This window comes from Carettochelys insculpta, chromosome 7 (genome assembly GCF_033958435.1).
Source record: "Carettochelys insculpta isolate YL-2023 chromosome 7, ASM3395843v1, whole genome shotgun sequence".
NCBI lineage: Eukaryota > Metazoa > Chordata > Testudines > Carettochelyidae > Carettochelys > Carettochelys insculpta.
Genome location: NC_134143.1, coordinates 2,154,085 through 2,164,801, shown reverse-complemented (window position 1 = coordinate 2,164,801; position 10,717 = coordinate 2,154,085). Strand labels below are relative to the sequence as shown.

Genomic DNA, 10,717 nt, shown 5'->3' with positions numbered 1-10,717 from the left:
CCACAATGGAGTGGTGGGTCTTGCCCTCTTGGACACAGCTTTGCTTCTTTCCCTTCCACTCCGACACCCACGTCTGCTCCTGGGCTGCCATGAGCCACCCCGGACATGCCATGAGACAGACACAGGATTCTTCCTTCCCTCAGGCAGCCTCACCTCCACAGGCTTTGGCAGAAGAAAGGGTGGTGCTCCATTTATGGGCCTAAAGCACTCAGCTTCCCCCCCGCCCTCCTTCCTCAGCTTGGCTTCCTTCTTCCCCTACATTCCTGCCTCACTTCTTCCTTCAGCAACTCAAGCAGAGGAGGCCAGCAGGGAGAGCCGACCTCCACAGGAGAACCTCCAAGGGCAGGGAGGCCAAGATTCAAGCCTCCTAGAAGTGACTGGTTTATCTCCTGCAGCTTCCCCATGTTCACAGCAAAGGCAATGCTCAGCTGAGGTCTCCATCTTCTGTCACACAGGAGCTGGGCTTATTAGAGGGACAGGTGGGGGCAGAAGGAGGTGAGGGGAGAGAGAATAAGGAAAACGTTGAGGCTTCTACTTCTTTTTGAGCAAGGGACCTTTTACATGTTAAGCAAATGTGACAACCACTACACCACAGGAGCTCTTGGGGCAAGACTTTTCCATCCCTCCAATTCCATTGACATTCTGTCAGGCACACAGGGCTGGAGAGCCTTAAAGAAATTGTGGGGAGCCCTTCACAGGCTCAGCTGCTGGATCCGAGGGCTGCAGCTGCGTTCAGGAAGTATGACTGGGGCTTCAAGGGGAGTGTGATACACCACAGCTGGGAAGAGGAGCTAGTAACCCCCATCTCCCTCCTGTGTGTGTCAGTGTGATCTGAAATGGAAAGCGGCCCAGTGAGGAAGTGACTGTCTAGGAAGGAGAACTGCAGAAATGGAGTTAGGGTTCATTGCAGGACCACAAGCTAAATATGAATCAACAGGGTGATGCTGTAGCACAAAAAGCAAACGTGATTCTGGGATGTATGAACAGGAGAGTTGTGAGCAAGATGTGAGAGGGGGCACAGTACGTGGTGTACTGTGCAGGTACTTCTCTTCCCACAGCCCACACCTCCATGTGCTTCCCCACCATCCTGGCCATATTCTGCCTTTCTGGGACTTTTCTTCTAACTTGTTTGGGTTTTGTCAATGACAAAGGGATGTGAGAGGAGAGTAACTCTCCTTCTCCTGCCCTGCCCAGACAGCCCCAGAGCTGGGAGGATCATCCTCTCTTCTTGCAGCCAGAGGAGTCACCTTCCCAACATCAGTTCCAGCTGACTTTGCCTGAGCTCTAGTCTGTGACTGGAGGCTTTCCAATGCCCCTCTCCCATCAGCCTTCACCTTCCCCAGCAATGACTGCGATTGCTTAGGGAGGGCTCTTCTGTTCCCCAGACAGATGTAGGAAAACATTGCCAAAGATGTGCAGCAAGGCACCACTGGGAGTTAAACCCAGGATCTCCTGTTTACTAGACAGGTGCTTTAGCCAGCTGAGCCATGGTGCCCACCCCTTTGAGCTGTGGGTTTTGACAAAGAGGTACCTGCATAAGTCTGTGTCTTCAACCAGAAACCCGTCCTGCAGCACTTTAAAGGTTACTAACGTAATTTATCCAGTGCTGAGCTTTTGTGGGGCTGAACCACTGTGATGAACTGCCCACAACCAGCCCTTCCCATTCCCCAGCACAGACATTGTGCCTGAGGGAAGCCTCCTCTCTCCCCACCTGCCCCAGTGCAGGATCCCACCAGCAGAGCCTGGAGTCCTGCCCGTCCTCTGCTCCCTCAGCCTGAGTCCCCCCCTCACTTTCACTCTGTGCTCCCCACTCCCTCCTTTCTCCCTGTTCACACCCCAGGGGTGGGGCGAGGAGGGCCCAGCTGTGGGGCACAGTTATCTCCTGTCTCTCACGGAGGGGGGATGGGCTGCGCTGCCCCAGCTGGAGCTCGTCAGGGGGAGTGTTTGATGCAGCGTAACGAGAAGAACATTTTGCCTTTCTGTCTCCTTCTGCCCTTCAGTCCCACTTGTGACCCTCCACACAACCCCTTTGCTCTATTACCAGCCCAGTGCAAATCCCTGTGCCCTGGGGGTGGGGCTGACTTTACAGCTTTCCCTGTGTGAAACCTTTGAGCAGGGCCGGGGGCTTGGCAGCCAGTCAATGGCCTCCCAGGGGCTCTTGGCTTTTCCAGGAGATCCCACAGGCAGCCCTGGCCCAGACTCCTCTCACAGGGACCAGCTGCCCTTTGGATCCTCTTCACGACAGTCACTCACCTGCAGGGAGTGTGGAGCTGTGTCAACAGGACTGGCCCTGGGGGCCCAGCTCAGAGGTGCCCTCGAGCCCAGTATCCGGACAGCGTGTGGGAAGTGAGGGGCACCACGGAGCTGGGCTCGTGGGTGCTGCAAGTCATGAGTAAGAGGCTTCCCAGGGCTGTTAGGGGCTGGAGGTCAGGAGTGAGGGGCACCACACGTCTGCACTGGCGAGGGCTGCAGGTCTGTGGTGAGGCCCCTTCGCTTCACAGGCTCCCTTAGTGCAATTCACTCCCTGGGCAGCACAGACAGTGTGTGCTGGGGCCGAGGGCGGCTCCTCTGCTGAGTGTGAGCCCTGCTGTGTCTGCCCCACACGGGGGAGCTGGGGCTGGGATATGGTCCCAGGGGATTTGCCTCTTGCCCTGGTTTCAGATCTGGGGCTCCCAGGAGGAGTTGGCAGCTGGCAGAGGGGGAATCCAGGCCGCCTGAATTGGAAAGCCTCTGGGCTGCTGTAATAAGAATGGAACTGAGTTGATGCCACCGGCTCATGTAGACAAGCTCTGCAATGCAGCAAGGGACTTTCTGGGGTGCAGCTCACAGCATTGAGGCACAAGCCCCAAGTTCCAGCTCCTTGCTCCAGGGACAGGCTGTTGCAATGGGCAGCCCTGGCTCACACAGGGCCAGGTGGGTCTTTGAGCTTGGGCCATGTGCACCCAGAATGTGTGGCAATTTGAGCAGGGTGCTGTTGGCCATGCCGCCATCCTGGGACTGTGCTGTGGCTGGGCAGTTGCAGGTCGGGGTCCCCTGGGGGTGTGTGGGCTCCAGGTCGTGTCTGGTGCCCCCGCCCAGTGGCACGGAGGTGTTTGCCCTGTAGGATATGTACCTGACCCTCCACTGCCACGGTTGAGGGAACCCTGGTGGGTGGATGCCCGGCTGGTGCTCTGAGAGGAGAGGTCTATGAGGAGCCCCCCCTCCTTGCTGCTGGATCCCTCCTCTTCCATCCCAAGGGGTGGCTGCTCGGGTGGGCCCTGGGGTGCAAGGTTGGCCTCCGGGATGGACTCCAGATCCAAGGCCTGCTGGGACTCCTCAGCTGCTGTGTCCAATGTGGTCTGGGGGGAGGAGGTGTTCTGGGGGATCAGGATATCCCTGAGCTCCCTGTAATAAGAGGAAAGTGGTGGGGGCAGCCCCAGACCAGCTGGTCGACTCCCAGTCCCGGGTGTAATCCTGCCGCAACTCCTTCACCTTGCTACAGACGTGATCTGCAGTGCGGGCAGGGTGACCCTGGGCGGCCAGGCCCTTGGCCAGTCAGGTCAATGCTTCTGCCTTCCGCTGCTTGCTCCCCATCATATGGAGTGCGTCCTCCTCACCCCAGAGCCCCAACAGGTCTCACAGCTAGGCCTCCAACCAGGAGGGGCCCTACTGCTTTTTGGTCCCCCGTTTGGGTACTGGGAGTCCCTGGGTCCCCATGGGGGGGAGCCCCGGGGGCTGTCAGGGGGCTGGCTCGATGAATTGGTGCTGGGTGTTCGGGTTGAGGTCCGTAGAGGGCTTGCAGGCGAGCACATGTGTGTGCTGCTGCCTGCATGCTCTCAGCTTCCTGCCACAGGAAATGCAGGTCCATGGTGCATTAAGGGCTGCTGTGCACAGTGATCATAGAGCCCCGCAGGGGGTGGACAGCACGTCTCAACCCCTCAGCTGATTGCTGCCATGGAGGTCCCTGCTATTTCGAAGTAGTGGGACGTGGATTGTCCACACATGCCCTACTTTGACGTTCAGTGTCGAAGTCGGGGGCTTTTCCCATCTTTGGATAGGAATAGCGATTTTGACGTCTCACCTCCTAACGTTGATTTTAACACTGAAATAGCGCATGGTGCGAGCAGACACAATGCGCTATTTTGACGTTGTGCCGGTTACTTCAAAGTAACCGACGAGTGAATTGTTTCCAAACCAGGTTTCATTGGAATCGTTACCAATTAGAAAGCCAATCAAAAGTCATGTGCAGCTCGAACGGTTCATGGTCTAACTTTTATCCCAATTTAACCCAGCTAAGTACACACAGGCTGAGAACCCACACACACTCCCTCCCATCAGCACACTCCCCTGCTGGGGCTGGCCAGACCCCAGGGAATGTTGGGTGCTTGGTTGAGGCCAGAGTCCAACGTGTCCGGCACCCCATTGTGCCGAATGTCTGGATCCTGCCTCCTGTGGCAAACTAATGTACCATTTATCTTCTGAGTAGGAGGCCATGGAGAGGGAGGGATGTTCAGTTCATTGGTTGAATCCTTCAGCCCGGGTGGGTGCTGCTCGTTCATTGGTCGTACCCCTCAGCCCAGGTGGGTGCTTCAAACAGCTCTGACTTGGAAACACACCCAGATGGGGCACTCTGAAAACAGCTCGAGAAATAAATCACAGACATGGCCTGTAATTAAAAGCATAAAAATATGCCCCAGAGCCCCAAAGTGAACCCCTCCTCCCACAGACACTGACTGTCCATCATCTCCTCTGCAGCTGCTCTCAGAAATGGTGCATCTGCCAAAACAGCGCATGCTACAGACCTCTGCAGTTCACAGAAACACCCCTGTTGCATGTCGATCACCTGCCCAGGTAGCTCAATGAAAGTCTGAGCCCAGGGAGGTGATACAGCAGCGGAACCTGGTTTGAGGACACCAGGCTCTGCAAAGCCAGGCTGCCAGGCACCAGCACCCCCAGGCAGTGGCGTTGTGATGCAGGCAGGGATGTCCTTAGAGCTCTCCCGCACAGCTGGACATGCACAGCTCCCCATACATGCTGGAACCTCCCCATCCAACGCAGCCAGGCCACTTCATCAAGATGCCCCAAGGGCTCACGTAGCAGATGTGTCTGACCAGCTCAGCCGGCTGGCTGCTTGGAACTGGTTTTACAAGTGTCATCTTTGGAAAGGAGCCAGGGGAGCTGCAGGGACATATGGACTCAACAATGAGGTGGCTGGGGCAGAAATTTTATTTAAGCAGAGGGGAATTCGCTCAAATGGTAGAGCAGTTGCTTCGCATGCAAGAGGTAGGGGGATGGATACCCCTGTTCTCCACTGAGAGTGGTTTTATGCAGCCTTTTCTTCCAAGGCAATGGGAGAGCAGTGCCCCCTTCTTTCTTCTGACTTTATTGTCACTCCACCAGTTCCTGCTGGCTTGGCCTGTCCCCTGGTTCAGCAACCCACTGGCCTGGCCACTCTTCCTCATCCAGTAGCTTAAAGTTGAAAACTAAGAAAGCAGAGCCCTGGAGGCCTTCTAATCCCACCACCTCCAAGGGAAGGAAGGGAGTGCTGGGGGGAAGACTCGGTATCACATCTTGAGGGAAGGTTGCAATCCAAAGTTATTCAGAAGGTTTTTAGTTCCTGCTGAGCATCCCACCCCGGCAGAGGAATGAGGTCCCACCACCCTTAACATCTCTGAACTAATTTGTGTAGCACAGCCAGACACTTAGACACTTGAATGTCTCTGAAGCGGATTTGCAGAGTTCCACAACAACCTCTGCAGAAGCGCTGGGGGCCATGACTGGCTGGGGCAGTGGTCTCCTGTGTTTATGACTTCCCTGATTCCTAGAGCTTTGAGGCCAGCAGAACTGGGGAGGAAATGGAGAGCAGAGAAAACCACTGGAGCTGCTGTGGAGGGCAGGTGCCACTTGGCAGGGTGCTCCTGCTGCCCCTTCCTGGGGTAGTGTGCGGTGCAGTGTGAGCTAATGGGGGGCTGGCTTTGTGTTTTGGGAAGCTGTGTCCAGGCAAGCCCCAGCCTCCCCTGGTCCAGACCCACTTGGAAGCCTGTCCCTTTTGTAGAGGTGGTGACTATTAAGCCTTCCTCTGCCTCATGGGCTGGAGACCCTGCCCCGGTGGGGTGTATTTTGACAGCAAGAATTTTGTCCATCACGTCAACACAATGAGGACTGGAGAAGAACCTTGTGATCAACATCATCTCCTGGGATGGGGAAAGGCTGGTCAGGCTGTGCCCAGGGCCCAGGTGCTTCTCAGTCAGGTGAATCAGTGATAGAATCATAGGACACGAGGACTGGAAGGGACTTTGAGAGGCCATCGAGTCCAGCTCCCTGCACCAATGGCAGGACCAAGTACTGTCTAAACCACCCCTGATAGACAGCTCTGTAACCTGTTCTTAAATATCTCCAGAGATGGAGAATCCACAACCTGCCCAGGAAATTTATTCCAGTGTTTGACCACCCTGACAGTTAGGAACTTTTTCCTAATGTCCAGCCTAAACCTCCCCTGCTGCAGCTTAAGCCCATTGCCTCTTGTTCTATCCTCAGAGGCCAAGAAGAGCAAGTTTTCTCCCTCCTCCTTATGACACCCTATGAAGTAAGTAGCCAAGCGAGGGGAGGGATGGAGATGGCCAAAGCCCCTTTCCAACAGGCTGGCCAGCCTCACCACATGTGCATGCTGGTGTCTCCTCCTATCAGAGCTCTAGATTGCTCTCTGCCAGCTAAGTATCCGGTGGCAGGGCCGTCCTTACCCACATGCTGACTGCGCTGCTGCATAGGACACCTCAGCATTTCCCGTTTCATTCCATTCATTGCAACGGCAGCTGGGCACCTGAGTCCCCAGTCTCAGCCCTGTGTTCCTTCTGTGCTGTGTGGGCCATGCTGGCAGGGAACAGAGAGGCCCTGGGGATGCCAGACCTGATGTACAGGGTCAGGGACTCTGCTTAGACAGCGCTTTGCCTCCAACAAACCCTCCAGGGGCTGCAGTGCATTGGGTAGCTGCAGTATCCCTTGTGCAGCAGCGTAGATTGGGGCATATCAAACTCTGGTGCAGCCATGGGGTGGTGCAGTGGGGCTAAAGCAGGTTCACCTCCCACTCACAGCAGCTCCTGGGGGTGAGGGGAAAGTGGCTCCATGCACTCCCTGCCATTCGTAGGCACCACACACCACTTCCTATTGGCTGCGGTTCCCCCTTCCTGGCCAATGGGAAACACAGGGGCAATTCCTGCAGTCAAGGGCAGATATGAGTTCCCCCTTCAGTGCCTCCCCTGGGGCTGCAGAGGATGTGCTGGCCACTAAAGAGAATACTTGACACTCCAAGGCTAAGGAACAGGGCATAGAAATTCAAAAGTCTTAAGAAGTGAAGCAGGGCCAGGGCCAGGGCCAGTGGGAGTCTCAGACTCATAGGGCTCTAGAATTGAAGAGACCTGAAGTGGTCATCAAGTCTAGACCCCTTCCCTCATGGCGGGGCCAAGCACCATCTATCGTGGGGTGAGCAAACCTCAGGGGGCATGAAATTTCAGAAGTGGGGCACAGCCCAGTTACCTGCTGGGTCTCAGGCTCATCCATCTAATGAAAAATGATGAAATCTGTTACTGTTTCTATGTCTGTGTCATCACATTTATACACTGATGAATAAAGTTCTTCTCTTTTACAGACTTGTTTTCTTTCACACGCCCAAAGGGGCGTTTAAGCTTGTGAACATCACTGAAATTTCTGTACGTTGTGATCACATTCGAGAGGTTGTGGGGTAGCTCCTAATTTCAGAGATGAAAAGTGGGGACCAAAGTAAAAAGTTTCCTTATCCCTAATCTAGATATTCCCCGTTGGATATTTATCCAACTTCTAAAATATCTCCAAAGATGGAGATTTTGCCTTTACCCAAGGCATTTTATTCCAGTGCTTAACTGCCCTGACAGGAAATATTTCCTAATGTCCAACCGAAATCTCCCTTGCTGCAGTTAAAGGGGAATTCAATTTAATTAAAGTTAAAGGGAAGGAATTTTATGACATATAGTTGTATTCCCAATTAGACAGATAGATTGATGGATATTTGGTGTCTATCTATCTATCTATCTATTGGTCGTTACTCTGGCCCGATTAGGAACTGTAGAACTCACTGCTCAAAGAATTCAATTTCAGCCTGAGAGAGAAATAAAACTGTGAAATGTGCAGACCTGAGCACAGAGTTGTTCTGCATGTGAATTATGATGCAGACCCACAAGAGTGGACTTTGGGTCCTTTCCCTTCCGGTCACTGCATTAATGTCCTCCAAATACCCCCAGGGTATGGGGCTTTCTCTAGCCCTGGGCACCTTCCAGTGCAGACCAAGTGCTTGTCTGGTGTGCGCTTTGGTGCCATGCTCCCAACTGCGCCATACAGGAGGCCTGTGATGTGCAAGGAGGTCAGACGAGATGATCTCTGCAAACAGCCTGTGGCACAGAGCAGCCTCTGGTGTTCCCATGTGCAGCCGAGTTGAGCCCCAGAATGTCCCTGAGTGAGTGGGGGTGACACAGGGGTGGAAGCTCAGCCATGCAAAGGGGCTGCCAGGGGCAGGACACAAGCCCTGCAGGGTACAGGTAGGTGTGGTAGTGACATCACAGGGGCCTCTTACAGCACCTCAGCTGATTGGTTAAAAGAAGTTGGAAGGTGATGACCTCACAGAGAGGCCATTACAACAGCCACGCGGGACAGGCTGCAGGGCAGGTGACATCTCAGACACCCCCGGGGCTTTGCCTCAGGGACTCTCCTTCCTCAGCTCTGCCCACGGGGCTGGAGAGGAATCAGGGTGAGGAAAACGAGCATGAGGAGGAGCCTCTTTGTCCCGTTCTCCTGCCCCATAACTAACTGCGCTGGACGACCGACGTTCATCTGGGGCAGGTCAGAGCCTGATCCACCCGGTGCTGGGCACATTGAAGGCAGGAAACACTCGGTTAGGGTTCTGCCCTCCCCAGTGGAACTGAAGGGTGAGTGAATCAGGTCCCCCTTTCTACTCCCTTTGCCCAGCGTTGAAAAGCACAACCGCCTGTGAGCCACTAATGCCCCTTTCTCTGGAGAGTCACTAACAGGCAATTTCCCACGGAAAACTCTCTTCACCTGCGTGTTCTCTCTGTATGAAAAAGAAACGTGTTCGACTGCCTGCACCGGCTCTGCGCTGGGGGAAATGGTGTCAGCGTTAATTTGTTGTGCAGAAATGGCCGTAGGTGTGTGAGGTGTGCGGGAGAGCTCGCAGCAGCAGTGAGAGGCTTGGCCAAGATTCACTCCAACCGTCTGTTTTCTTTGCATCTCACCTCCGGCAGCCCAAAGAACAAAGACTGGAGTCTGGCCCTTGTGAGCACTTTGCCACACATATTTGACTGAGAACCAGCTGACATGCACATTTGACTCCTTCTGCTCTGTGATAGGACATGGGAAGCTTTCATGTTTGTGGCCTGGCTAGCTCAGTTGGTAGAACATGAGACTCTTAATCTCAGGGTCATGGGTTCAAGCCCCATGCTGGGTGCTTTCCTTCTTGCTCTAGTGCTCTCAGCTCATTGAGCAATTCTCTAACAGATGTGTCTGACGTCCTGGCCTAAGGCAGGAAATGTGTGTTCTTGTTCTTGTCTCTTCTACAAACTGTTATTTCATCATCTTCAGAGAGTGGAAGAGGATTTTCTTCTCTTCGTCTCTATTCCCACCTGCACAAGGAGGAGAGAAGAAATCCTCTCCCCAGCTGCCTGTCCCTCTTCAGTGCTCGGTAGCTTCGCATCTTTCTGCATTGGCTCCAGGTGGGCACTGGGTGTCCAAATCAGCTCCAACTATCCAGGGGATGGTGACGAAATGAGGAGCTCTTGTTATTCACTTACACAAGAGCAAGAGATTGCGGGTTCAAAAGTGTGAGGGGAAAAGTGTTATTGGACAGGGGCAGTGATGGTTTGTGTTCAATGGAGGGATGGAGATTTCTGCTTGGAATGTTCTGATTCTTCACTCCTGCCGCCCGTCTCGCCAGGGCAGTGGAAAGGTGAGTGTCAGTCACTAGATGGCTCTCACATGGAAAGGGCACACGGGGCAATTTGTAGTTATTTGGAAAGAACACAGAAGGTGCGTCTACACGAGAAAGCGAGATGGAAGTAGCAAGCACAACTTCGAAATAGCACGTGCCACATCTCCACGTGAGACACGCTACTTCAAAGCTGCAATCGATGTTAGCCAGTGTGATGTCAAAGCTGCAGCTCCTATCAGAATATGGGAACAGAGCCCTACGTCGACATCTGTCATCGAAGTAGGACGTGTGTAGACATTCCACGTCCCTCTACTTCGAAATAGTGGGGTCCGCAATGGCAGCAGTCGGCTGTTAGGAGCACTTCCTGGACTGACTCTGAGCTCCGTGACCTCTGGGGCTCTGAGTGAGGAGAAGGTGCTCCACGGAATGGGGAGCAAGCAGCAGAACGCAGACGTGTTCCCCAGCTGGCCAAGAGCCTGACCACCCTCGGTCACCCTGCCCGCACCCCTCACCATATCAGGAGTCAGGTCAAGGAGTTGCAGCAGGGCTACGCCTGGGCGCAGGACTCGGCCAGCTGGTGTGGGGCTGTTCCCACCACTTGCCCCTATTACTGCGAGCTCATCGCCATCCTGGGCCCCAGCGACACCTCCTCTCCCCGGCCTTCCTTGGCGCCATGGCTGAGGAGACCCAGCAGGACGTGGAGCCTGAGTCTGGACCGGAGCCCAGCCCCGCACCCCCAGGGCCAGAGCAGGAGCCAGTCACCCCACT

The 10,717-nt window shown here is 54.6% G+C and overlaps 2 non-coding genes across 2 annotated transcripts; one reads left to right on the top strand and one right to left on the bottom strand.

The window, feature by feature from the left end:
- Positions 1-1,421: 1,421 nt before the first annotated feature.
- On the bottom strand, positions 1,422-1,495 carry TRNAT-AGU (transfer RNA threonine (anticodon AGU)). Its single transcript has one exon. It is a non-coding gene; the product is annotated as a tRNA-Thr (tRNA).
- Positions 1,496-9,396: 7,901 nt separating this feature from the next.
- TRNAK-CUU (transfer RNA lysine (anticodon CUU)) lies at positions 9,397-9,469 on the top strand. The gene has a single exon. It is a non-coding gene; the product is annotated as a tRNA-Lys (tRNA).
- Positions 9,470-10,717: the final 1,248 nt, after the last annotated feature.